General features: G+C 44.8%; 1 protein-coding gene across 1 annotated transcript in view; it reads right to left on the minus strand.

The window, feature by feature from the left end:
- Window positions 1-27,621, minus strand: part of LOC126095178 (irregular chiasm C-roughest protein-like) — a 520,543-nt gene that overhangs the window by 416,989 nt on the left and 75,933 nt on the right. The window lies entirely within an intron of this gene.

Here is a 27,621-nt window from a genome sequence, read left to right on the forward strand (position 1 = left end):
GACGGATGAACGTGCTGGAAAGGTAGGGCGACCGCGTATGGCAACCACAGAGGGCAACGCGCAGCTAGTGCAGCAGGTGATCCGACAGCGGCCTCGGGTTTCCATTCGCCGTGTTGCAGCTGCGGTCCAAATAACGCCAACGTCCACGTATCGTCTCATGCGCCAGAGTTTACACCTCTATCCATACAAAATTCAAACGCGGCAACCCCTCAGCGCCGCTACCATTGCTGCACGAGAGACATTCGCTAACGATATAGTGCACAGGATTGATGATGGCGATATGCATGTGGGCAGCATTTGGTTTACTGACGAAGCTTATTTTTACCTGGACGGCTTCGTCAATAAACACAACTGGCGCATATGGGGAACCGAAAAGCCCCATGTTGCAGTCCCATCGTCCCTGCATCCTCAAAAAGTACTGGTCTGGGCCGCCATTTCTTCCAAGGGAATCATTGGCCCATTTTTCAGATCCGAAACGATTACTGCATCACGCTATCTGGACATTCTTCGCGAATTTGTGGCGGTACAAACTACCTTATACAACACTGCGAACACCTCGTGGTTTATGCAAGATGGTGCCCGGCCACATCGCACGGCCGACGTCTTTAATTTCCTGAATGAATATTTCGATGATCGTGTGATTGCTTTGGGCTATCCGAAACATACAGGAGGCGGCGTGGATTGGCCTCCCTATTCGCCAGACATGAACCCCTGTGACTTCTTTCTGTGGGGACACTTGAAAGACCAGGTGTACCGCCAGAATCCAGAAACAATTGAACAGCTGAAGCAGTACATCTCATCTGCATGTGAAGCCATTCCGCCAGACACGTTGTCAAAGGTTTCGGGTAATTTCATTCAGAGACTACGCCATATTATTGCTACGCATGGTGGATATGTGGAAAATATCGTACTATAGAGTTTCCCAGACCGCAGCGCCATCTGTTGTTGACAATTGTAACTACTGTAATTTCGAAAGTTGGTCTGCCTAAAAATGTACTGTTGTCCCAAGCATATTGCAACAAACGGTATTTTTCTATCGCTGCTCGTTTAGTTTTTATTACTGTTTCAAATATACCGGTCATTTTTGAAACACCCTGTAAGAATAGGTAGCACCAGCGTCCTACATGTTGTCTGCTTAACAGGTGAACCACATTTCCCTAAAAAATTTCCAAATAAACCGATGTCGAGCATTCGCCTTCCCTTCCACAGTTCTCACATGCTCGTTCCGCCTCATACCGCTTTGCAGCGTTGCGCCCAGATATTTAAACCACTTGACTGTGTCAAGCAGGACACTTGTTGGTTGGTTGGTTTTGGGGAAGGAGACCAGACAGCGTGGTCATCGGTCTCATCGGATTAGGGAAGGATGGGGAAGGAAGTCGGCCGTGCCCTTTCAGAGGAACCATCCCGGCATTTGCCTGGAGTGATTTAGGGAAATCACGGAAAACCTAAATCAGGATGGCCGGACGCGGGATTGAACCGTCGTCCTTCCGAATGCGAGTCCAGTGCAGGACACTTGTAATATTGTATCCGAACATTGCACGTTTGGTCTTCCTACTCATGCGCATTAACTTACATTTATCTGCATTTATGGCTAGTAGACATTCATCAGGCTACCTGGAAAGGACGTTTTGAGGTTGATATTTTAGATTTCATTTAATCCCCTTTCACCACTCCCATTTTCCTGCGGTTATTTCATTAGGTTCAAAATTTATTACTAATATTTACACAGACTTTTATACCTACACTCCATGGGAATGTTATTGTTAATGTTATTGGTCACTGTTTTGTAATCATGTCTGTGTAGCATCTTAGGCTTTGATACTACGTCACAGGTCAAAGCTGCCGGCAGGCATCACAGGCACTGGGTTATCCGCCATTGCTTCGCTGCGCTGTGTTCTGAAGGAGAATAATCAGCTTGAAGCATTCAGTCTCAGTACTATCTGTCAATTTACTGCAGTACCGGAACAGGTTGCACACGGCATCTAGGCCTTTGTGACACCTTTGCAAAATTCCACAGACGGCGGCCGCTGGAGCAGAGAGTACAGTTCGCGTCCACTTGGCGTGACGTCACAGCGAAGGCACGTTGTCCACGCGGCGGCGACGACATCGATGACAACGGAACAGCGTAGCGCAGCGCAGGTGGCGGGCAGCTGGGTGGGCGGGATTAGCGCGCTGCGACACGAGGGCCTAAGTGGCGGCTGCTGTACTCGCGCACGCTCTGCGGCTGTCGTCCAGCCGCCTCTGTACACCAAACACTGCCTCCGGCCGCGCTCCGCCAACACCTCATGCTTCCGTTCGCATCAGAGGAGATTCAAGAAAATTATAAATCATATCCAGCACAATATGATGTGAATTGAAAAATACCATTGTTAGACATACAGGGTGTTTCAAATATGACCGGTATATTTGAAACGGCAATAAAAACTAAACGAGCAGCGGTAGAAATACATCGTTTGTTGCAATATGCTTGGGACAACAGTACATTTTCAGGCGGACAATATTTCGAAATTACAGTAGTTACAATTTTCAACAACAGATGGCGCTGCGGTCTGGGAAACTGTATAGTACGATATTTTCCACATATCCACCATGCGTAGCAATAATATGGCGTAGTCTCTGAATGAAATTACCCGAAACCTTTGACAACGTGTCTGGCGGAATGGCTTCACATGCGGATGAGATGTACTGCTTCAGCTGTTCAATTGTTTCTGGATTCTGGCGGTACACCTGGTCTTTCAAGTGTCCCCACAGAAAGAAGTCACAGGGGTTCATGTCTGGCGAATAGGGAGGCCAATCCACGCCGCCTCCTGTATGTTTCGGATAGCCCAAAGCAATCACACGATCATCGAAATATTCATTCAGGAAATTAAAGACGTCGGCCGTGCGATGTGGCCGGGCACCATCTTGCATAAACCAAGAGGTGTTCGCAGTGTCGTCTAAGGCAGTTTGTACCGCCACAAATTCGCGAAGAATGTCCAGATAGCGTGATGCAGTAATCGTTTCGGATCTGAAAAAATGGGCCAATGATTCCTTTGGAAGTAATGGCGGCCCAGACCAGTACTTTTTGAGGATGCAGGGACGATGGGACTGCAACATGGGGCTTTTCGGTTCCCCATATGCGCCAGTTCTGTTTATTGACGAAGCCATCCAAGTAAAAATAATCTTCGTCAGTAAACCAAATGCTGCCCACATGCATATCACCGTCATCAATCCTGTGCACTATATCGTTAGCGAATGTCTCTCGTGCAGCAATGGTAGCGGCGCTGAGCGGTTGCCGCGTTTGAATTTTGTATGGATAGAGGTGTAAACTCTGGCGCATGAGACGATACGTGGACGTTGGCGTCATTTGGACCGCAGCTGCAACACGGCGAACGGAAACCCGAGGCTGCTGTTGGATCACCTGCTGCACTAGCTGCGCGTTGCCCTCTGTGGTTGCTGTACGCGGTCGCCCTACCTTTCCAGCACGTTCATCCGCCACGTTCGCAGTCCGTTGAAATTTTTCAAACAGATCCTTTATTGTATCGCTTTTCGGTCCTTTGGTTACATTAAACCTCCGTTCAAAACTTCGTCCTGTTGCAACAACACTGTGTTCTAGTCGGTGGAATTCCAACACAAGAAAAATCCTCTGATCTAAGGAATAAACCATGTTGTCCACAGCACACTTGCACGTTGTGAACAGCACACGATTACAGCAGAAAGACGACGTACAGAATGGCGCACCCACAGACTGTGTTGTCTTCTATATCTTTCACATCACTTGCAGCGCCATCTGTTGTTGAAAATTGTAACTACTGTAATTTCGAAAGTTTGTCTGCCTGAAAATGTACTGTTGTCCCAAGCATATTGCAACAACCGGTGTATTTCTATCGCTGCTCGTTTAGTTTTTATTGCCGTTTCAAATATACCGGTCATTTTTGAAACACCCTGTATTATCCCAGGCCACGAACACTGCGTAATAAGAAAGTATACGTTCCATCGGTCCTATAGCCGCCGTTCTGCCTCTACAAGAACAACTGTAGGTGTGTCACAGTGTGCGATTGCAGCGATGTGGTTCCAGAAATAGGGCGTACTGGGATAGAGCACAAGAAAAGTTGGTACTAGAAATACAGCGAACGTCCGTCCACACCAGAAGCGTCGCTGCGCATAAACTACAGTGGATTCAGAATTACTTTAGGATTGACAGTTCTGAAGTAGCACAGGTGAGCGCGGAACAGAATTGCCAAGTCCTGCAGACCGGCTGGCTGGCTGGCTGTTTGAGGAAAGAGACCAATCAGCGAGGTCATCGGTCTCATCGGATTACGGAAGGAAGTCGGCCGTGCCCTTTCAAAGGAACTGTTGTGTTGTCAGAAGGACTATACTGACGTGAGGTCTGGAACATGACAAGGAAATAGAATTTAGAAAGCGGACGGAATTAGTCTGATACTTAACCTTAATCCATTAATGATGAACGTCGCTCTTGATGGTACATGATTCACAAAATTATCTGTTCGGAATACATTCATAGTAACTGAATATGGCGCCTTGCTAGGTCGTAGCAAATGACGTAGCTGATGGCTATGCTAAACTGTCGTCTCTGCAAATGAGAGCGTATGTAGACAGTGAACCATCGCTAGCAAAGACGGCTGTACAACTGGGGCGAGTGCTAGGGACTCTCTCTAGACTAGACCTGCCGTGTGGCGGCGCTCGGACTTCAATCACAGATGTTGGTGACACGCGGGTCCGACGTATACTAACGGACCGCGGCCGACTTAAAGGCTACCACCTAGCAAGTGTGGTGTCTGGCGGTGACACCACAGGAACCATCCCAGCATTTACCTGGAGCGATTTAGGGAAATCACGGAAGACCTAAATCAGGATGGCCGGACTCGGGATTGAACCGTCGTCCTCCCGAGTGCGAGTCCAGTGTGCTAACCACTCCGTCACCCCACCTCGCCCGGTAGTCCTGCAGGGAACTCGCGCGTAATCTCATGTTTCATTCAACTCGCTCACACACGCTAACTATTAGATCTTTAAAAGTGGAGCCGACTGTAAATCGTTGTGAAATAGTTTCACTATGTTATGGTTTCATTTTTATTTTTTTAATGTTTATGTAGACAATAAAACAACAGTTTTTAAGAAACATCTTTCCGACGACGTTCTCAAATTTTCGACATGCGAGAAAGTCTTTTGTTATTGAAGTTAGGTGCACACATTATGGGAATGAGAAGCCCAGAAGACATCAAATTTTCATTTGTTTCAATACTTAGCTGTGTCGAAGATCTCTAACGGAAGATACAGGCCTAAAGAATATGACGCGCAATCGTCTGTTCGCGTACAGTAGCAACAGGCAACAGATCTTTATATTTGTATAACCGTGATATGTTTATGATATAAATCCTTCTTTCCAACACAACAAAAATAAAGTAATGCTTGGTTGGTGTCTTAAATTGGGCAACATCTATTCGGAGAAACAAAAACAATACAAAAGCAACCAATGTTTTGCAGACATTATTTTATGTACTGTAATATGAATGCACGGATTGAATTCTAGAAATGTACTTCCTTTGGAATTAATATCTGAAAATGCCGCCATATTAAAATTTCAAAACTTTGTGTGAATTAATTTTGTTATGCCAGTACTTACAAGTGGTAACTGCGCACTCCAAACGTGTAGCTGAATCCGTTTTTGTTGCATGTCAATGTGGATAATGCTAAAACTCCGCTGACATCACTCTCGTCGCTATTACATACACTTGAAGTTTCGCTGTCACTATTGTGATTTAAAGAGATACTCATCTCTTCCACTGAAGTCTCCAAATCACCTTCATTCTGCCATGCTCTTTCCATAATGTTGTGTATGTGTGTTTGACGGCTTTCTTCCAGTCCTCAGAGGTAAGGTGACTAATAGCTTCTTTAGTGCGTGCTTGTACTGCGGAGAGCGTAAATTTCTAGTTGTTCCTGGCAACGTAACCCTTTAATTTAGGCCAATACCAACTCTATAGGGTTGCAGCGGCAGTGGTACGGTGGCAGCTCGAGGATTGTATGCCTATATTTTCTTTTGCAGTTCATCGATTTCATATTTTGGAAATTGCGGTTTATGGAAATTTATTTTTTCCATAACCTCCACCATCTTAAGGTCATTAGATACATTTACGTTACGACGCTCAAGCCAATTAATCGTTTCCTCCTATCGCTTTGCAATGGTAGGTGCTTTATCAACAACAACTGAATCATATGGAGCATTGTCTAAAACAATTGTTGACGGTTCATCTAGATCGGGTATTACAAGTTCTACGAACCACTTTGTGAACGTAATGTGGTTCATATCTTAATCTCCTGCGCCGGCCGCGGTGGTCTAGCGGTTCTAGGCGCTCAGTCCGGAACCGCGCGACCGCTACGGTCGCAGGTTCGAATCCTGCCTCGGGCATGGATGTGTGTGATTTCCTTAGGTTAGTTAGGTTTAAGTAGTTCTAAGTTCTAGGGGACTGATGACCACAGATGTTGAGTCCCATAGTGCTCAGAGCCATTCTTAATCTCCTGCCTTCTTCGATTTAAAGAGAAGGAGACAGTTTGGTGCGAAGACTTGCGAGGTGCCTGCATGCAGTAGAATCAATCTGCCCCCACTTACCAGACGGCATCTGCACTGGTCCTTTAATCGTGTTCTGTCCACCCCTGATTAACTACGTGACCAAACCACTTCATTAACATTAATGCTAAATATTTGTCTTAAAACTCGGCATCGCCATGCAGCAATATCCTCCCTTTCTATCAATTGTTTATGGCCGCAAAATTTTACGTAGTGAAATCCTACGTTGTGCAAAACTGTGAATAACGATGTTAGACTGCCCTGAAAAAGTCCTGATTCTTTAAATATCACCAACAACTTTGAGAGTGTGGGATGTTTCTTTCTGCGATAATAATCTTAAATACGTCGACGAATTGCATCCTCTGCAAATGAATCTAAATTCGTAATACGCTTATCCATACAACGATTCTTTTCGGGAGTACCAAATTGGGATGGTTCTCCAACTTCCTTTTCTGTCTCAAACAGTTCTTTCCCAATTTTTGTGACAGTGGTTTTGCTGATATTCAGGGCTGCTGCCGTTCTATCTACTACCTTGCTAACGGAGAGTAGTGGGCCACCATTAAGTTTTTCAGTCTCAAAATAAGCTCTTAACGAACAAATCATTTCCCTACACTGTCCTCGTAAACCAGTCCCCCGTGCACGAGAACGACGTTGAACTTCTCCACCTCTAACTTTCGATGTACTTTTTTCTGACATGTTAAATAAGACACGGCAAATAACTGTCACAGAAACAATACGGTAACTCCTAAACTGCAACGAAACAAACACAACGCGCAGCGATCGCACAGACTCACTCACTGCAACTAAATCGCGGCACGAGCGGAAGTCTTGTGGACCGAGATTTGGCAACTCAGGGCGCACGTGGTCGCTGGGCTGCGGCTACAGCCATCACGGGATTGGCTGAATCCGGGCCGTGCCTCCGGCGCAGCCTTCTCCCTGCCACTTCCGTCGCAGCTGTAATTTTGAATAGACTATAGTTACGCTGCCCGCGAAAATCACGACCCCTGTAGCGGCAGCACCAACAGGAAGAGACACGTGCGCTTGAGTAACCTTGCACAAGCAGACGTTCTCATTCGGTATCTGTGACTCCGTCCGAGTCTTGCTAGCGTATTCTGCAGGGGGTTAGTCGTGTCTTGAAGTCTGCAAGTCGTTGAGTAGCATAGAAACAGTGGCTGTGGCGATGTCTCCCCCATTGCGACTTAGTAGACAATGATTTCCCGCTTTTCATTGATGCAGTGTAAATTTTCAGTGCTGTCCCTCTGCAAACTCCAAACATACCAGCTACGTCGATCACCTAAGTACCGAACATACGAGCACCAACCATTTTCCCACTATAGAATTTACTTAGCCCCGATAAAACTGCCCACGACTAAATTGAACAACGTTGTGATTCCGGCTGACACTTGCAACGTGCAACGTGGTCAAATAGAACAGTTCAGCTTGCACACTGGCTAGCGTTTATGTTCAAGCTTACTTTTCTCGCGGTGTTTCCCTATTTATGTCCAATCCTTGCTGGTCTTAATGGAATCACTCATGGCCGCATGTTGAGAGAGACGCGTACAAATTCTTGCAAGCGTCTTTCTGTAGGTTAGGGAGTCACACTCACATGGCAACCACGCAAAAGTAGTGTGAACGTACCATAAATACACACACACACTCACACTAACACACACCAACACACACACACACACACACAAGTACCCACAATGCTTCAGTAAAAACACATTTCGAGAAAGAATAACTTAATGAGACGCACCGGTGATCGTGGGAGCAAGTATGGCATGACTAAAGTACTATGTACCTGAATAAAAGAATTGTGTCGAACGATCCAGCGTACTGAGCGGACACAAAAAACACTGCCTGATCAGCCTTGAGGTACGTACTGATCTATGGTTCTGAAGTCGATGGGCTTGATGAATGCAATAATATTAATCTCCCACTATTAATATGAAGTCAGCCAGAACTATACATTCTGTGAGGTGGAAGTAACGAACTGCAACATCATCGCAAGCCCGCGACCTTGCAGAGTGTTGTTTCAGTTCTGCAGTCACCTTTGCCCCTCTCGTGTTCTAGTTTTTGGTCACAGTCCTCTTCGGTGACCGTCAGTGTCAAATTCACGAACTCTGGTCCGCGTAGAGATTTGTCGGATGATGTTTTCACGCTTTCCCTGGATGCGGTGTAAATTTTCGATGTGGGGCCTCTTGAAACTCCAAACACTTCGGCTACTTTGATTACTTAAGCACCCAACACACGAGCACCGACAAGTTCCCCATGTCCGAATTCACTCAACTCCTACGTAATACACTCTCAACTACGCTCAACAATGTCATTATCTCCTGGCAATGAGTCAGCTGCTGTTCGTATTGTATAAGGACATGACCAGTAACACTGCTCATTTGTGTCAGTGGAAATGCTAAATGCTCGATCCCTTTTATAGCTTAAAGTGCAGGTCGCCAGTTTTTAAGTCAGCCTGGTAAACAGATGCAGATGGCGTCAGCGCAGCGGATTCACGCCCTTCGTTCCGTTAGACCGGCCAGCCTGTTTATGCTGGTTTCCACGACTGACCGTGAAAATGGTAGGATAGTCCCACATAACCGCGTCAGTAGCTACGACAAATAGAAGTAAAATGACAACCAAAATGCACAGAACGAAGATCACACACAGCGCGAGGTAGCGCAGAGTTTAGGACACTGGAATCGCCATCGAGAGGACGACGGTTCAAACCTGCGTCCTGTTATCCTGGTTTAGGTTTCCGTGACTTGCCAAAACCGCACGAGGAAAATGCGGGGATGGTTTCTTTGACAGGCCACGGACGTTTTCCTTCCCCATCCTCGAATCAATCCAAGCCCTCGCACCGTCTCCACTGACCCCGATGGGGACTGGACATTTACGTCAAATCCTCCTTCCTTTTTCAAAATTCACAGACTGAGGGCGCACAAGACTTCCTCACATTTGTTACCAAATGATAGTTGTGGCTGGAAGAGCATCCTCCCAGGAAATAAAATTATAAATTCGCCAGTTTAATAAAACAGATGGCGCGGCACAAAGCAATAAATGTTAGGCGTTAGGATAATGAGAGCGAGTGAGACGGAAGGATGGGTGAATGTATGTTTGTATGTACGACATACATGTGTGTGTCAAGTGTTCAGTGTGTGATAGGCATTCATTATCCTTTATCTGATAATGCTTTCTTTTCGGTTACCGTACTGACAACAGTTTTACAGTAAAAAATATACTAAGTCTAATCAAGTATTGACAGTTTTGTATAGTTGCCAAAAATTTGAACACGGACGTTTAAGTAATGTGAAATAGTGTGTTCAGAATACGTAACGATAGAGTAAAGTCGCTTCCAAGATTGAATCAAGAGGAAATACCGATGTTCAAGACAAAAAGATAGTTACAGTAATAAATTTTGTGGGCATATGGCTATGTAGTATTCTTTTTGAGAAAAATGAAACAAGATGATTAAAATGTGCAAAATGTTTCCTTGTAATTCTTTATCGTTTTTGAAACAATGGGCAATAGCAAATTACATGTGTATGTTAGTGTATCAAGGCAAAGAACGTCCAGGCAGCAGTCTCACCAGAATATTTATCCACACATGGAGTACTACCAACATTTATCTTTTGTTTTTCATTTCCATTTACGAAGCCTGATGTCAATGTAAATACAAGAAACAGAAGGCGATAGTCCATGGCATTGTCTTTCACCTTGGTTAAAAACTATTCCTTGTAACTGATTTCCACCTGTGTTATTAAGGATAGAGTTGCGTGGTGCTCCAGTACTGCGCCTCATTTTTCTCTGAATTACAAGCTGTCTTCTGTGCAACATCCTATAAGTGAGCTATTACATAAGAAAACTGGAAGGTCAGAGTTTCGATGTTAAATGAATGCTTAATACAGATTTTATGAAGTCAATAGTGGGCGATTAGTTTACAATGCTAAATCTATATCAAGACAAAACTACATCTACACTGCATTTTAAAGCTCAGAATGGTTTCATGCTTCTGGCACCTGTTAGTAATGTTTGAAACCTTTATGATTCCTCATGCTTTTATTTATTTCCTCTGTTAGTTACAAGACATAAGTACACCTATAAACAAATACAACTATAAACTAAATAAGAAGTATATTGAAACTTTCGCTTTAGATGCTCTCAAGCATTATGTTACGTTTGAACTGAACATAACCTTTAAATTGAAATTACGATTATAAACGTTTCAAACGGAATAAGCTACTGTGTATAGTTAAATATATTTATTATAGATATTTGAAATGTGTGTAAAATTGCGAATGTAGACAAAATCAACTGTATAATGGAGTCCCGACAACGGCAATTTGTGCCGGGCCTTGATTCGAACACGAATGTTCTGCTAATGGGGTCGATCGCCTTACCATTATGCTATCCGAGAGCGCTTCACGAACAGTCCCAAACGTACGTATGTTGTCAGCCAGGTGTCTACATCCTGCGCTTTTGCGTCCATTATGTATATTCACGTACGAGGGATCCATTTTAATTGAAAGTTGCTTGCCTGCTGTAAGCGGATAAATACGACATTGCAGTTGTTTTGTTCAGAAGCGTGATAGAATGTTCCTTAGGAAATGCGAACAGGCGAATGTGGACAACCATGAGCTGTATAATGGAATGATGACGATGAAAATTTGTGCCGGATCTGGACTCCAACCTAGATATCCCGGTTATCGCGATCGGTTGCCTTACTATGAGGCTATCAGATCACGCAAAGAGAGCCATAAACAGGACAAATTTATTACTGAATTACTGTATTCTTTGTGTACCGGTACTCAAGATTAAAAAATGTCAGCAATGCATTTAATTCGGTAGTTAAGAATTCCATCTCGGATGGAAGGAATGTTTTCCCTAACACAATATCTGTTGCCGATAACGTGAAGCAAACTCTTCCACACTACTTAGGAACGTCTCTCAAAACACAGCCAAAAACGTCAGTTAGAAAATTATTTATTTTCGACTTGACTTTGCTTCTGCCATGAACAGGGAGGTAAATACACCGGCATAAATATCGAGCACTGTCGTGGAATATCCTTTGTTGTAGGCATTTCCGTTGTAGGTAGCGTTTGTTAGAAAATTCAGCACCTCCAGCGGCAACTGTGAAAGAAATCCGTAAATTATTACTTGGAGTACACTTTGCAGTGGAACGAGGCTGCAAGCAGAATGCGAAAGTCGTTCTGTTGGGTTTGCTGTAAAAAAGTTAAACAAAACTCCTCTCTCATGGCGACCTCATGAATATTTTAAATAAGAAACTGCTTCGTGTTACGGAGAACGGAAAGAACACGAAACGCTTTACTTTATTCAGATGAGAGGCTTTGATTTAGGGCAGCACAACGCTTAAGTTGCGCCATAAACTGTACACCACACAATGGGAGGACTTCTCTGAATGCCACAGAAAAGTGACACGGCAGATCCTCTGCACTGCTTCCGCAAAATAAATGAGTAAACACAAAATAGCAGTGATTTATAGAAACTTTTTGTATGATATCGTTCATACGAAATTACCAACGCTGATTACATAAGTCATGCAATTAATAAAATACAGTAGAGGGTGGATTATCCGAAGCAATTGTGGGCAGACGTGTGTGTGTGTATGTATGTGTGTGTGTGTGTGTGTGTGTGTGTGTGTGTGTGTGTGCGTGGAGAAGTGGGTCGGGTGGGGGAGGGCACGCTGTAAGTTAGGGATAACAGTTTTTTGAATACTCTATCACTTGAGGATACATGTAGCTCCATTGTAAATGTATGTAGGCAGGCATTATAGACGTTCGAGACCCGAAAGTTGTCATGAACCATGTAGTTCCATCCGATTACAGCTCTAGTGTTACATGGAATATGAAGCAAAGAAACACAGAGTTGAACACAAAACAGTACACGCACTCATTGCCCCACTTATATTACAAACAACAGACAAGAATGGCTCCACTGCCCATTCACAAAATTTCAAAATGGTCTTTAAATGCTACGATTTAGGAAAAGCAGTTAAAAGTTTGTTTTTGCTCCAGGCCTTTTCTCGAACGCTATAAGGGCAGCAGATGGACACCAATACATCTTTCTTACCCTTTTACCACTTCTTAGCCACCTTAAGTCACTGGACGACCCTCTTTCAGCGCGGTTGCTGTCTCATGGCCCATGGTCGCAAGAGGCTTGGCCGAAGATGACATGAAAGTGTTTCCTCGTCCACCATCACGTGACAGCGCATGCCATCCACATCACATTCGAGTTAGTACTGAATATTTTTATGATCTTCAAACGCTGAAGCATCTTTAATCATCCCAAGCAGTTTCTCAGTGAGTTCAGTTGTGAGTGAATTCCTAAGGGACCAAACTGCTTAGGTCATCGGTCCCTAGACTTACACACTACGTAAACTAACTTAGAACTAACTAAGACCAACACACACACCCATGCCCGAGGGAGGATTCGAACCTCGGCAGGGAGGGGCCGCGCAATCCGTTACATGGCACCTCAAACCGCGTAGCCACTCCGCGCGGCCCCAAGCAGTTTGGATACTACTTTGCTGTCGATGATTCTTCAGGTGCAGTGACAGACTCTATTGAAGAGAGTAACGGCACCACCGCTCTTACTTGTTTCCAATATAGATGCAATTCTTAACTTTACATTTCCAATACATTTCCAACCTAAACCACGTTATCCGTCAACTGGACTATTATTTTCAGTTTATCAGAAACATTAACAACAATGCGCTTACGGTTAGACGGCGTTGCGAACGGCACAACAGAAGCACGATCTGCCACAACTGAAAGTTCAGGAGTCATTCCAGAGCAATAACAATGGTAGTTGGCCCGAAGGGAAATTCTACATGACGTGCACGCAAACTGGAAAGGCCGATTGGAATGCTAACGATTAATAGATGTGTCGGTTGATCAGCATTAGGGTAGTCCATGTTTTACTCTGTAATGTGTGAATCATCTAAAACTTGCAGCACAAATATTGCGGGAATGGGAAGTGCTGCTGATTTCTGTTTTTGACGGAATGAATGGTATTCAGGGGCTTGTACTGCTAGCGAAAAAACATACTGTAATAATACTTAGACAGAGTATTTTCTGCGCAGACACGTTCTTATTTAAATGAAACAATGCATACTGACATCCACAGGCTAAAAGCTTGATAAAATAGAACGTCAGTGGTAATTTGTTGCAGGATTCTGGTGCGAGTCGTTTATAAGATATCGTATTTTAAAAATCTCCAGACCGGAGTTTTTTTGTGCCATTCAACCTGCGTAGTTGTTAGGTACGTTGTTGTTATATTTGATTACGTTGTGGGTTTTATGCTCTTTCAGTACACTGAGACTTGCTAGGTAAGTGTGTCACAGTCGTGAGTGGGCGATGGGATTTACAAATTCAAAGAAAGCCGACATGCTCATGGTGAATAGGGAGTGTAAGGAAGCATGTGGTTCGTTCTAGTACGCAGTACGTAGCTAGATGTACCAATAGACGCAACCGTCTCAGCAATTCTTTATCAACTTCTTCAGACAGTTACTTGTAAGTGGTACTGTAACACCTAGACGGCATAACAGAAGGAAACAAGCGACGATAGAAGGAACGGGCTGGGGGGGGGGGGGGAGGGTGAGAAATGAATGTTGTTGCTGCTATTGCAGTTGATCCTCACGTTATCTCCCGCGCAATCGGACGAGGAAGTAGCAGGAGTCAAGCAAGTGCCCTACGCTTTCTCCATTGACATACACTCCTGGAAATTGAAATAAGAACACCGTGAATTCATTGTCCCAGGAAGGGGAAACTTTATTGACTCATTCCTGGGGTCAGATACATCACATGATCACACTGACAGAACCACAGGCACATAGACACAGGCAACAGAGCAAGCACAATGTCGGCACTAGTACAGTGTATATCCACCTTTCGCAGCAATGCAGGCTGCTATTCATCCATGGAGACGATCGTAAAGATGCTGGATGTAGTCTTGTGGAACGGCTTGCCATGCCATTTCCACCTGGCGCCTCAGTTGGACCAGCGTTTGTGCTGGACGTGCAGACCGCGTGAGACGACGCTTCATCCAGTCCCAAACATGCTCAATGGGGGACAGATCCGGAGATCTTGCTGGCCACGGTAGTTGACTTACACCTTCTAGAGCACGTTGGGTGGCACGGGATACATGCGGACGTGCATTGTCCTGTTGGAACAGCAAGTTCCCTTGCCGGTCTAGGAATGGTAGAACGATGGGTTCGATGACGGTTTGTATGTACCGTGCACTATTCAGTGTCCCCTCGACGATCACCAGTGGTGTACGGCCAGTGTAGGAGATCGCTCCCCACACCATGATGCCGGGTGTTGGCCCTGTGTGCCTCGGTCGTATGCAGTCCTGATTGTGGCGCTCACCTGCACGGCGCCAAACACGCATACGACCATCATTGGCACCAAGGCAGAAGCGACTCTCATCGCTGAAGACGACACGTCTCCATTCGTCCCACCATTCACGCCTGTCGCGACACCACTGGAGTCGGGCTGCACGATGTTGGGGCGTGAGCGGTAGACGGCCTAACGGTGTGCGGGACCGTAGCCCAGCTTCATGGAGACGGTTGCGAATGGTCCTCGCCGATACCCCAGGAGCAACAGTGTCCCTAATTTGCTGCGAAGTGGCGGTGCGGTCCCCTACGGGCACTGCGTAGGATCCTACGGTCTTGGCGTGCATCCGTGCGTCGCTGCGGTCCGGTCCCAGGTCGACGGGCACGTGCAACTTCCGCCGACTACTGGCGACAACATCGATGTACTGTGGAGACCTCACGCCCCACGTGTTGAGCAATTCTGCGGTACGTCCACCCGGCCTCCCGCATGGCCACTATACGCCCTCGCTCAAAGTCCGTCAACTGCACATACAGTTCACGTCCACGCTGTCCCGGCATGCTACTAGTGTTAAAGACTGCGATGGAGCTCCGTATGCCACGGCAAACTGGCTGACACTGACGGCGGCGGTGCACAAATGCTGCGCAGCTAGCGCCATTCGACGGCCAACACCGCGGTTCTTGGTGTGTCCGTTGTGCCGTGCGTGTGATCATTGCTTGTACAGCCCTCTCGCAGTGTCCGGAGCAAGTATGGTGGGTCTGACACACCGGTGTCAATGTGTTCTTTTTTCCATTTCCAGGAGTGTTGATTCCAGCCCTGTCTAAGCTCTGTCCATCACGAGAGCACGGAAACCATTATGAAAATCGTGTTAACTTCTGTACATGAGCATTAAGAGAGGTTACTCCAGATGTATCTTGTTTAATGATGGAGCCACATTTTCCAACCGAGCCAGATAAACAGCCGAAACATGCTCCATCAGTCTGTTGACAACCCCGTTGGCTTCGTCAGGTAGAACGTCACCAAATATTGATTCAATAGCACAACGAGAAATATTAATCTGTCTCAGGTAACTTCACTCGGTAAAGAAATTGAAGGATTGCTTTCTCGAAGCCCGTAATTGTCTTCCATTGCGACATAGAAGTTCATGACTAAAAGGTGACATGAGCAACACGGCGAAGTTCTTGACAAATTTTTGCACTGGTAACATTCCCGTCCAATAACACTTTTCTAAGAACAACGCCTTGCCTCAGTCCCACTGAAACGGTTTTTTTATTCTTTTTATCCTCTTCGCACCCTCCTATATTGCGATCACAGTGGCGTGAGAGAATGACACACACGTGAAGAAAACGGCGAACGATCATTCTGAAACCAACCTGATCGGCAGCTCTCTCGATGCCATCAGCCCATCTTTGTTGAGCACATGAAAAATGTACCTGTACAGAGACAACCCGTGATGGAGCTATAGGGGCCTTTAGGCAGGCTATGCAAGTCCCTGTTAGGGGGCATATGGAATCGGTTGGGTTGGGTTTGGTTGTTATGGGGGAGGAGACCAGACAGTGAGGTTATCGGTCTCATCTGATTAGGGAAGGACGGGGAAGGAAGCCAACCGTGTCCTTTCAAAGGAACCACCTCGAAATTTGCCTAGAGCGATGTAGGGAAATCACGGAAAACCTAAATCAGGATGGCCGGGCGCGGGACTGAACCGTCGTCCTCCCGAATACGCGTCTAGTGTGCTAGCCACTGCACCACCTCGCTACGTGTCACCAGGTTGCCTGCCTACAGGCGCCTAACTGTTCCGAGAGCTGTCACCTTACATTTAAATTGTTGAAGTTCTCAGAAAAGATAGGGAGGGTGTGGGGCGAAGCGGAACCAAAGGTGTTTCCGAAATTGACTCACGCCATAGCAGGGTGGGAGAGAAGAAGCATGAAGAAGTAGAAAAAAGCTTTTCTGTTGGGATCACGTTCAAATTTATTTTAATAGTTTGGAACGGTGCTTATTGGTGCCATTCTGTATACCAAAAATAGTTGTCTCACTACCTCCAAATGGGTGAGATCAGGTTCTATGTTGCTGAAACAATATGATGACCTTAGGGAAATGATTGAATGATTCTAGAGATGTCAACAGTTCCCAGCGTTGTCAAGAACGTCTCCTGTTGTTCATCGCAGTACGACCTGTCGTTTTCGACCGCGAAATGTGTGGAAAACCACGCCCCGATGAAAGGGGCGTTTTTGACACCTTTTATACCACTTCCTGAGGTCTTACCGTCTTGAATCTCAGCGACGGTATGTCTAAAATATTTTCCTCCGACACTCTTAAGGAAAACAAGCGATATCAGAGCCGACCGTCGCAAGTCTCACCTCCATCACAGATGCGTCAAAGGAAGACGTGACATGTGAGCAACAGGAGGTGTGTAACACGTCCACACTGGCGTTGGATAGAATTGTGATAAAAATGTGGTGGCAACGTGACACCAACAACCCACCTTACAGCACACAGGAACATCTGAACTCTAAATTTTCTTAGCATTTGTTGATCTTTGAAGCGCCGCCGAGCCGGAGGGTCTCGATCAAAAAAAAAAAAAAAAAAAAAAAAAAAAAAAATTGGCTCTGAGCACTATGGGACTTAACTTCTGAGGTCATCAGGCGCCTAGAACTAAGACTAATTAAACCTAACTAACCTATGGACATCACACACATCCATGCCCGAGGCAGGATTCGAACCTGCGACCGTAGCGGTCGCGCGGTTCCAGACTGTAGCGCCTAGAACCGCTCCTGAGGGTCTCGACGCAGGGCACAGTGCTTCTGCACCATTACGGAGGAAGGTTGAGGGCATATCTGAGATAAATTATAAACGTCTACGTTTGAACGGGAGACAAATAACGGATTTGAAAAATTGATCCGTTAACTCTATATCACAGTGTAGAAACTTTACATATGCGTGAGGAGATTTTAATCACCTATGGATTACAAATTTGATAAACTCTGTACCTAGAAACACTGGAGTAGCAGAAGTCAAGAAATTTCTCTGGAGGTATTTCTTCATTTAGTGAGAAGTAATCACACTTTCTAATCAGTGCATTACATCTAAATGGCTGCATACATGTACTTGTATTTCACTTCAGTGACAAATTTCAGTTACAGTTCTGACGTAGAATTTTGTTACAGAATAGTACCACAAAGAGATGGTACACTAATGGCCATTAAAATTGCTACACCAAGAAGAAATGCAGGTATTTAACGGTTACTCATTGGACAAATATATTATACTAGAACTGACATGAGATTACATTTTCACGCAGTTTGGGTGCATAGGTCCTGTGAAATCAGTACCCTGAACAACAACCTCTGGCCGTCATAAGGGCCTTGATACGCCTGGGCGTTGCGTCAAACAGAGCTTGGATAGCGTGTACAGGTACAGCTGCCCATGGAGCTTCAACACGATACCACAGTTTATCAAGAGTAGTGACTGGCGTATTGTGACGTGCCAGTTACTCGGCCACAATTTACCAGACATTTTCAATTGGCGAGAGATCTGGAGAATGTGCTGGCCAGGGCATCAGTCGAACATTTTCCGTATCGATAAAGGCCCGTACAGGACCTGCAGCATGCGGTCGTGCATTATCCCACTGAAATGTAGGGTGTCGCAGGGATCGAATGGAGGGTAGAGCCACGGGTCGTAACACATGTAAAATGTAGCTTCCACAGTTCAAAGTGTCGTCAGTGCAGTTCAAAATGGCTCTGAGCACTATGTGACTTAACTTCCGAGGTCATCAGTCGCCTAGAACTTAGAACTAATTAAACCTAACTAACATAAGGACATCACACACATCCATGCCCGAGGCAGGATTCGAACCTGCGACCGTAGCGGTATCGCGGTTCCAGACTGAAGCGCCTTTAACCGCACGGCCACACCGGCCGGCTGTCGTCAGTGCGAACAAGAGGTGACCGAGACGTGTAACCAATGGCACCCCATACCGTCACGCCGGGTGATACGCGACTATGGCGATAAGGAATACACGCTTCCAATGTGCGTTCACAGCGATGCCGCCAAACACGGATGCGACCATCATGATGCTGTAAACAGAACCTGGATTCATCCAAATAAATGACGTTTTGCCATGCGTGCATCCAGGTTCGCCGTTGAGTACACCATCGCAGGAGCTCCTGTCTGTAATGCTGCGTCAAGGGTAACCGCAGCCATGGTCTCCGAGCTGATAGTAGATGCTGCTGCTAACGTCGTCGAACTGTTCGTAGAGATGGTTGTTGTCTTGCAAACGTCCCCATCTGTTGACTCAGGGATGGAGACGTGGCTGCACGATCCGTTACAGCCATGCAGATAAGATGCCTGTCTTCTCGACTGCTAGTGATAGGAAGCCGTTGGGTTTCAGCACGGCGTTCGATATTATCCTCCTGAACCCACCGATTCCATATACTGCTAACAGTCATTGGATCTTGACCAACGGGAGCAGCAATGTCGCGATACGATTAAAAGCAATCGCGACAGACTACAATCTGACCTTTATCAAAGTCGGAAACATAATGGTACACATTTCTCCGCCTTACACGAGGCATCACAACAACGTTTCACCAGGAAACGCAAGTCAACCGCTGTTCGTGTATGAGAAATCTGTTGGAAACTTTCCTCTTGTCAGCACGCTGTAGTTGTCGCCACCGGCGTCAATCTTGTGTGAATGTTCTGAAAATCTAATCATTTGCATATCACAGCATCTTTTTCCTGTCCATTAAATTTCGAGTCTGTAGCACGTCATCTTGGTGGTGTAGCAATTTTAATAGCCAGTAGTGTATTATCATTGGCACCACACACGGTTCGATTATTACACACATCCTTATATACTTCAAACCTCATTAAATTTTTTCTAAGAATACAGTATCCAATGTTGGTTTTTTTAAAGTTGAACTCACTGACATAATGTCATATCTTGAAATAGTTGTTCACTCGACCGACTGAGGCCTGTGGTACCCATTTTCAGTATTGTTGCATATTTACAAACGGTAAAAAAGGGTGTACTTCGTGATTACACTTGAGATTATTTACCTGCAAAACGTTGTATGTAAATCCAAAGAACGTTAAGTTAGTTAACAGACAAAAATTTATTCCTTAAATTAACTTGTTCCGTGATTCTACCAAGAAGGAGCAATTTTTATGGTGAGGAACGAGTGAACGTATACATTATGCACGAGAAGGAAAACACAGAAACTTAATGTCCATAGTGCATTAATATAAGCTACCACTATTCTTGTTAACGTTACTCACGCTCATGAAAGCTTAATTTAATGTAGGAAATTCGGAAGGCTGCTACTATGAAGAAAATCTTCTAGCTCAGTTACCTGGTGTTATGTGCAGATAGCATATTAATACATACTTGATTGCTTTGGTATGCTTACTTACATCTTTACATAAAGAAATTCTATTTACTGCACATTAGTACTCGTCATTTATCCTCACATCGATCATCCTTCAGTCTATGTAACTAACAGATCTTCTCACTTCTTCAATCTACGTATTTTGGTAATTTGTACAAAAACCGATTACTAATATGCTTTTTCAAGCTTAATTTGAATTTGTAGGGATTCCAGATTTATGTTTTCCGCGTGTATGCTGAATAACTTTCAATAGAGAAATAACTCCATTCCGTGTCTTAGACAAGGAGGCAAAGTCTACAAGATAATAATTTTGGTATTTACATTGTGATTTCGGAAATCAGAGTTCAGTTGTAACTTATTTTAATCATCAGCAGAAAAAAAAATTAAAAAAGCAAATCTATTGAGAAGACAGTGTGAGAATTCCCCCCACCCACAAAATCCATAATAAGTCTCCTGCAAGATGTTCAGCTACCTAAGAAAAGAAACCAAATCTGAAATTATAATGATTCTGAAGACTGTTTCTGATACCACAGTTCTTTACTAGGCACGGGCTTTGGAAATTATGTGCCGTTGGCTTCCTCCGTCCTACGTACTGACTTATAGGAGGACCTACAGTTTAACATGGAATTCAGAACAAGATACAGTTTACCATTTTTATCACCAAAAAAGGTTGCCGAAGATGAAAGAGGTGGTAAGTGACAGATAACAATCCATAATCTGACCTGAGATTCTTGGTCGTTTTTCGTTAGTTGTTCTGTGTAGATGTCGCATGGCATCTTTCATGAGATCTCCAAGCAGGTACTTTTATTACAGAGAGTGGATAACCCCCTGACCGACCACTATTGCGTACTGCCAGTATGCAACTGAACTAACTTAGTGCCGGCCTGAGTGGCCGAGCGGTTCTAGGCGCTAGAGTCTGGAAGCGAGCGACCGCTACGGTCGCAGGTTCGAATCCTGCCTCGGGCATGGATGTGTGTGATGTCCTAAGGTTGGTTAGGTTTAAGTAGTTCTAAGTTCTAGGGGACTGATGACCTCAGAAGTTAAGTCCCATAGTGCTCAGAGCCTTTTGAGCCATTTTCAGCTAACTTAGTAGTACATTACACTAATTTACGTTACTTTACACAACATGGTTACTCTATTTTGTGAACTATAAAACAGCACGTTTTTACTATTTTTATTATTAGACTGCTATGCTAGACTAAAAAGATCTCAGTTTATAAAACCGAACTGAGCTTTAAAACCCATGGCAATAGTCATCTGAAATTTCTTCTTCCTCTTCATCGTCATCTTTGTCTTATTCATTTATGAGATGGTCTTCACTGCCATCGATACCGTTTCTTCTGCCGCACTTCTTGAAAGATTTAACTGTAAAGTCTTCTTTCACTCTAGATCATGATTGTTTCATCCACTGGGACACTTGTTTGATTGTTGATCGTTTTAAAGGTTCCTTCGTCGTGAGTTCATGTTGGATCTCACCCATCATCCCTTTGTTCCAAGACTCTCTCACATACCGTTGAAACTGTTTATTTATCGAGACACCAAGAGGTTGCAATTGGGAAATAAGCCCTCCAGGAATAGGCCGGCCGCTGTGGCCGAGTGGTTCTAGGCGCTTTAGTCCGGAAATGCGCTGCTGTCACGGTCGCAGGTTCGAATCCTGCCTCGGGCATGGATGTGTGTGAAATCCTTAGGTTAGTTAGGTTTAAGTAGTTCTAAGTCTGGGGGACTGATGACTTCAGATGTTAAGTCCCATAATGCTTAGACCCATTTGAACCATCCTCCAGGAATAACAGCAAGCTCTGCATGTCCTTGCCTCAATTTCCCTTTCACAGAACTTTTAAAATGACTACTAGACTGATGTAGCACAAGAACAGAACTCTTTTTCAATAAAGCAACTTTCCTTCTCTCCCACACTCCGTTAATGCATAATTTCATACGAACCTCGTCCATCCAGCCCTCGTCGTGTCCATGAACAGCAATACCTAGTGGTATTTCAGAAGCTTTCGGCATTGTTTTGCGCTTGAAAATTATCGATGGATTAAATTTATTACCGTCAGATCAATATGAAAGAACAACAGTGTTGTGCATTTTCTCATGTACAGTTGTTTTTATAGTTATAATTTTAGAACCTTTCATGGCAACAGTTCGGTTACTCGGTAGGTCAAACGTCAGAAGAGTTTCATCTTTGTTCAATTTTTGACTTAGTTCCACATTGGTTTCTGACACACACAGTGGTTACGATTACTACAAGCCACACCACAAGTTGGGAAACGGGGCCAAATTTCTAGTAGTCTACTGTCGAGTTGAGATTTTCACAAATGTTTTATTCGTATCTTACAGGAACTAGTAGTACGGCCACAAACAGCCTTTTAAACACTCCGCTAACGGCAATCAAGTAATTTATAGCAATACAACAGTTACTTTTTTTTAAAACAGAAGCTAGCAGTACGGCAATAAACTACCTTTTAAAACACGCCACTAACGCCAATCAAAGAAATTTGTAGCAATACAACAATTTTAAAAAAATTAAAGAACATTAGTAAACAGGCTACTCAAGTAAATACAGAACTTCGTTAATAAGATACGGTGAGGTAGTGAAGCTACCAATACCGCCATTCAGAAAATGAAACAGGTCTCAGCAATCACAGGATTAATGGCAATAAAAGGGATTTACAAACTTGGATGAATTTAAAAAAAAATTAAACAAAAGTGTCCTGGGATATCATTAGAACATAACAGATATGACGGACCCGTGTAAGGCGGTCACAAATCACCCACTCAGGGATGCTCAGGCTAGACAGAATACTGACCTATTTAAATACGCCCGTAAACACAACTGCCACTCTCTGGCTGGTCACTGCACCGATTTTTAGCCAGCAAAAACTTGTTATAAGATGGTTTAACATGCTGACAGAATTAGAGCTAACCTCGTGCAAGAAAACATTACACCACACAGTCCTGAACGAGCGACCACATGATCAACCAACAAGAAGCATGAATTTACTCATAACCCACGACAGAACAGCGAAACAATTAACTGCCAAAGCTACACCTGCCATTGGACAGTAACGAGAGGAGGAGGAAAGATCACTGTCTTCAATTACACCGGTGCCAGGGACAGGAAACCCGGTCGCCGGAGGCCACAAGGCAGAAGAGACGCTGGTTCAGCAAAAGTATTACTTAATGATTAAACCTTCCGCGAACTTAACTTGCAATTATGCTCGAACAGGCAGTACACGACCTCCGATGGCAAGGATCCACACATCCGACCGCGCACGCGTCGCCAGCGTACCCAACACGCCACGGTCACACGACAACACGCTCTGTCACTGGAGTTCACGTTTTCTCTGCAACGTTGACGGGTAGTGACCGCTCCTTCATGTTACGTGTCTCCTTTTAAACTTCATTGGGCGATTCTGTATACAACCAACACGCGGGGAGCTCTTCCGTCAACTAGACCCGCTCGTTACACACAACCGACATACATCACGTGGTGACTCGGTACAACCGACCACGCCTGCTTCGCGCTGGAGAGCCACACTGCCCTCCCGTGTCCACCACACTCTCTGCGCGCAACCCCCCCCCTCCCCTGCCCTACTTCCGCGCCGCCACACAAGGTTACAACCGGTCAAAGATCTCACTTCCTCCATAGCAGTTCCCCGGAAGCAAAAACGCAGATATCGATAGCAAAGGGAAAAGACAAACAATCAGCCACTTAATGACAGATAACATATCAAACAAACATGTCAGGCGAAGAAAAGGAAAACCAATGCAATCTAAAGCCAAGGTATAGCACGAGTCGATAAACGACTCAGTTTCCTTTCGATGTTAATTAGTAATGGAAGATAATAGTTTCCCTTCATACACTTGTGACATTTTCTGAGATAATTTGGCTTTGGTTCACATGCTAAGTCCATGACGCTTCACAAACCTGTATCACTAACAAACTCCACCCTTGAAGTCTGTTGATTTCCACTTTAGCGCTAGCTTATGAGCTTGTATTTGCGTCATTTTTTTTATTAATTCAAATGGCTTTTTCACGCTGTCGTTGAATCCATTCCAGTACATCATCTTCTACACTACTGTCCATTAAAATTGCTACATCACGAAGATGACGTGCTACAGACGCGAATTTTAACTGACAGGAAGAAGATGCTGTGACGTGCAAATCATTTGCTTTTCAGAGCATTCACACAAGGTTGGCGCCGGTGGCGACACCTACAACGTGCTGACATGAGGAAAGTTTCCAACCGATTTCTCATACACAAACAGCAGTAGACCGGCTTTGCCTGGTGAAACGTTGTTGTGATGCCTCGTGCTAGGAAGAGAAATGCATACCATCATGTGTCCGACTTTGACAAAGGTCGTACTGTAGACTATCGCGATTGCGGTTTATCGTATCGCGACATTGCTGCTCGCATTGATCGAGATCCAATGACTGTTAGCAGAATATGGAATCGGTGGGTTCAGGAGGGTAATACCGAACGCCATGCTGGATCCCAACGGCCTCGTATCACTAGCAGTCGATATGACAGGCATATTATCCGCATGGCTGTAACGGATCGTGCAGCCACGTCTCCATCCCTGAGTCAACAGATGGGGAAGTTTGCAAGACGTCAACCATCTGCACGAACAGTTCGACGACGTTTGCAGCAACATGGACCATCAGTTCTGAGACCATGGCTGCGGTTAACCTTGACGCTGCATCACAGACAGGAGCACCTGCGATGGTGTACTCAACGACGAACCTGGGTGCACGAATGGCAAAACGTCATTTTTTAGGATGAATCCACGTTTTGTTTACAGCATCGTGATGGTCGCATCTGTGTTTGGCGACATCGCAGTGAACTCACAGTGGAACCATGTATTCGTCATCGCCATACTGGCGTATCACCCGGCGTGATGGTATGGGGAGCCATTGATTACACGTCTCGGTCACCTCTTGTTCGCACTGACGGCACTTTGAACAGTGGACGTTACATTTCAGATGTGTTACGACCCGTGGCTCTACCGTTTATTCGAGCCCTGCGAAACCCTACATTTCAGCAGGATAATGCACGACCGCATGCTGCTGGTCCTGTACGGGCCTTTCTGGATACAAAAAGTGTTCGACTGCTGCCCTGGCCAGCACATTCTCCAGATCTGTCACCAATTGCAAACGTCTGGTCAAAGGCGGCCGAGCAACTGGCTCGTCACAATACGCCAGTCACTACTCTTGATGAACTGTGGTAACGTGTTGAAGCTGAATGTGCATATGTACCTGTACACGCCATCCAAGCTCTGTTTGAGTCAATGCTCAGGCTTATCAAGGCCGTTATTACGGCCAGAGGTTGTTGTTCTGGGTACTGATTTCTCAGAATATATGCACCCAAATTGCGTGAAAATGTAATCACATGTCAGTTGTAGTATAATATATTTGTCCAATGAATACCCGTTTATCTTCTGCATTTCTTCTTGTTGTAACAATTTTAATGGCTGGTAGTGTAGTTCAAGCCACTGTACATTCAGTCCTCTATTTGCACATTTAGTCTTCCTCATTTTTATCAGTTCTTCTTTACAAGACCGCCAATCGCGAGTGATCTTTATCTGTTAGTGTAGGGCCGAAAAGCCGCTCAGCTGCTCTGTTTCCGTGTTCTTCAGCATACACTGTTACTTTCAGTTTACAGCACGTATCATATGAATACGTTTTATTCTTTTCCATTCCGAAAGTACCTAGTAACAAAAGTATTTCTCTGTTACCTAAACACGAATCATTTTCAGTTGAAGTTCGCTGGCAACGTAGACGGTAGTTTCGCATCATAGGGTAGACAGTGTACAACGTTTGTGATGGCGGGGCCGGAGAGCGGCAAACTTTGGATTCCCTGCAACTCATGCTGACGCATCGGTGCACTGCTGCTGCCAGTTGAATCCAATGTTGGGAGACACTGATAGGTTACCCGCGACGTCGAACATATGACCACTTTTTCTAAGTGACCGGAATTTAAAATCAAACACTGGACATTTTTGTATTATTTTCGAGTATAAGGCGCTCCTGAATTTTGGAGGCAATTTTTCGGAGAAAAAACTGCTTCTTATAGTCCGTAAAATTCGGTACTACTCGCTTCTGATAGCAAAACACTTACTTATTTTGTGTCCAGATGACCAAAGTATAATTACATGGGACACCAGGGTGTGAAAACGTGCGAAATACGCCGACATTCTTGACTTTAGTCCAATGTAATGAGAGATCCCTACAAGGGCACAACAGGTTAAAGTGAACTTTCTTGACTTGTTTATCTATGAGTCGACTGTTATCCAGCTGGACCCATAGGAATTTTACAGGCCGTATTTTGTTTAATGTACGGCCATTAGTGGCTACTTTTATTGCTAACGGGTCATTATCGCTCTTTTCAATTACTTTACATTGTTACCTTCATACCTCTTGAAGGCCTGGTTCAGTTTAATCAGAGCTGAAATAGGGAAGGCTGCGCGGGATTAGCCGAGCGGTCTAGGGCGTTGCAGTCATGGACTGTGCGGCTGATCCCGGTAAAGGTTCGAGTCGTCCCTTGGGCATGGGTGTGTGTGTTTGTCCTTAGGATAATTTAAGTTAAGTAGTGTGTAAGCTTAGAGACTGATGACCTTAGCAGTTACGTCCCATAAGATTTCACACACATTTTTTGAGATTGGGAAGGATGAGTTTGTGTTGTCTGGTACCATCTGAGGTTCGGAATCGACCATTCGAGTCACTGGAAGATCGAAGGAAACAAGGCAGAGTATACTGCTCTGGCCGTGAAAAGATAACGTCTGTGTCAACAGTTAAGAACGCAAAAGAAAATTAAGCTAGACAGTGTACAATGTTTGTGATGGGTATGGAAGGGGGGGGGGGGGGGCGGAGAGCGGCAAGCTTGAGATTCCCTGCAACTGATGCTGCCGCATCGGTGCACTGCTACTGCCAGTTGAATCCAATATTGCGAGACAGTTTACCCGAGGCGTCGAATATTTGGGCATTCTTATGACTGGCCGGAATTTCAAATCAAATACTGGACATGTTTGTACTATTTTCGAGTATAAGGCACTTTGGAATTTTGGAGGCAATTTTTCGGAGAAAAATCTGCTTCTTATAATCCGTAAAATTCGGTACTACTCGCTTCTGATAGCAAAACAGTAACTTATTTTGTGTCCAGATGACCAAAGTGTAATTACATCGGACACCAGGGTGTGAAAACGTGCGAAATACGCCGACATTCTTGACTTTAGTCCAATGTAATGAGAGATCTCTCCAGGATCCTGCAGTGTTGAGAGGCTCGATAGCACACGACGAAGTTGTATACAATGCAGGGCTTCGAGCAAT

Source organism: Schistocerca cancellata, chromosome 1, assembly GCF_023864275.1.
Source record: "Schistocerca cancellata isolate TAMUIC-IGC-003103 chromosome 1, iqSchCanc2.1, whole genome shotgun sequence".
In the NCBI taxonomy this organism is placed as follows: domain Eukaryota; kingdom Metazoa; phylum Arthropoda; class Insecta; order Orthoptera; family Acrididae; genus Schistocerca; species Schistocerca cancellata.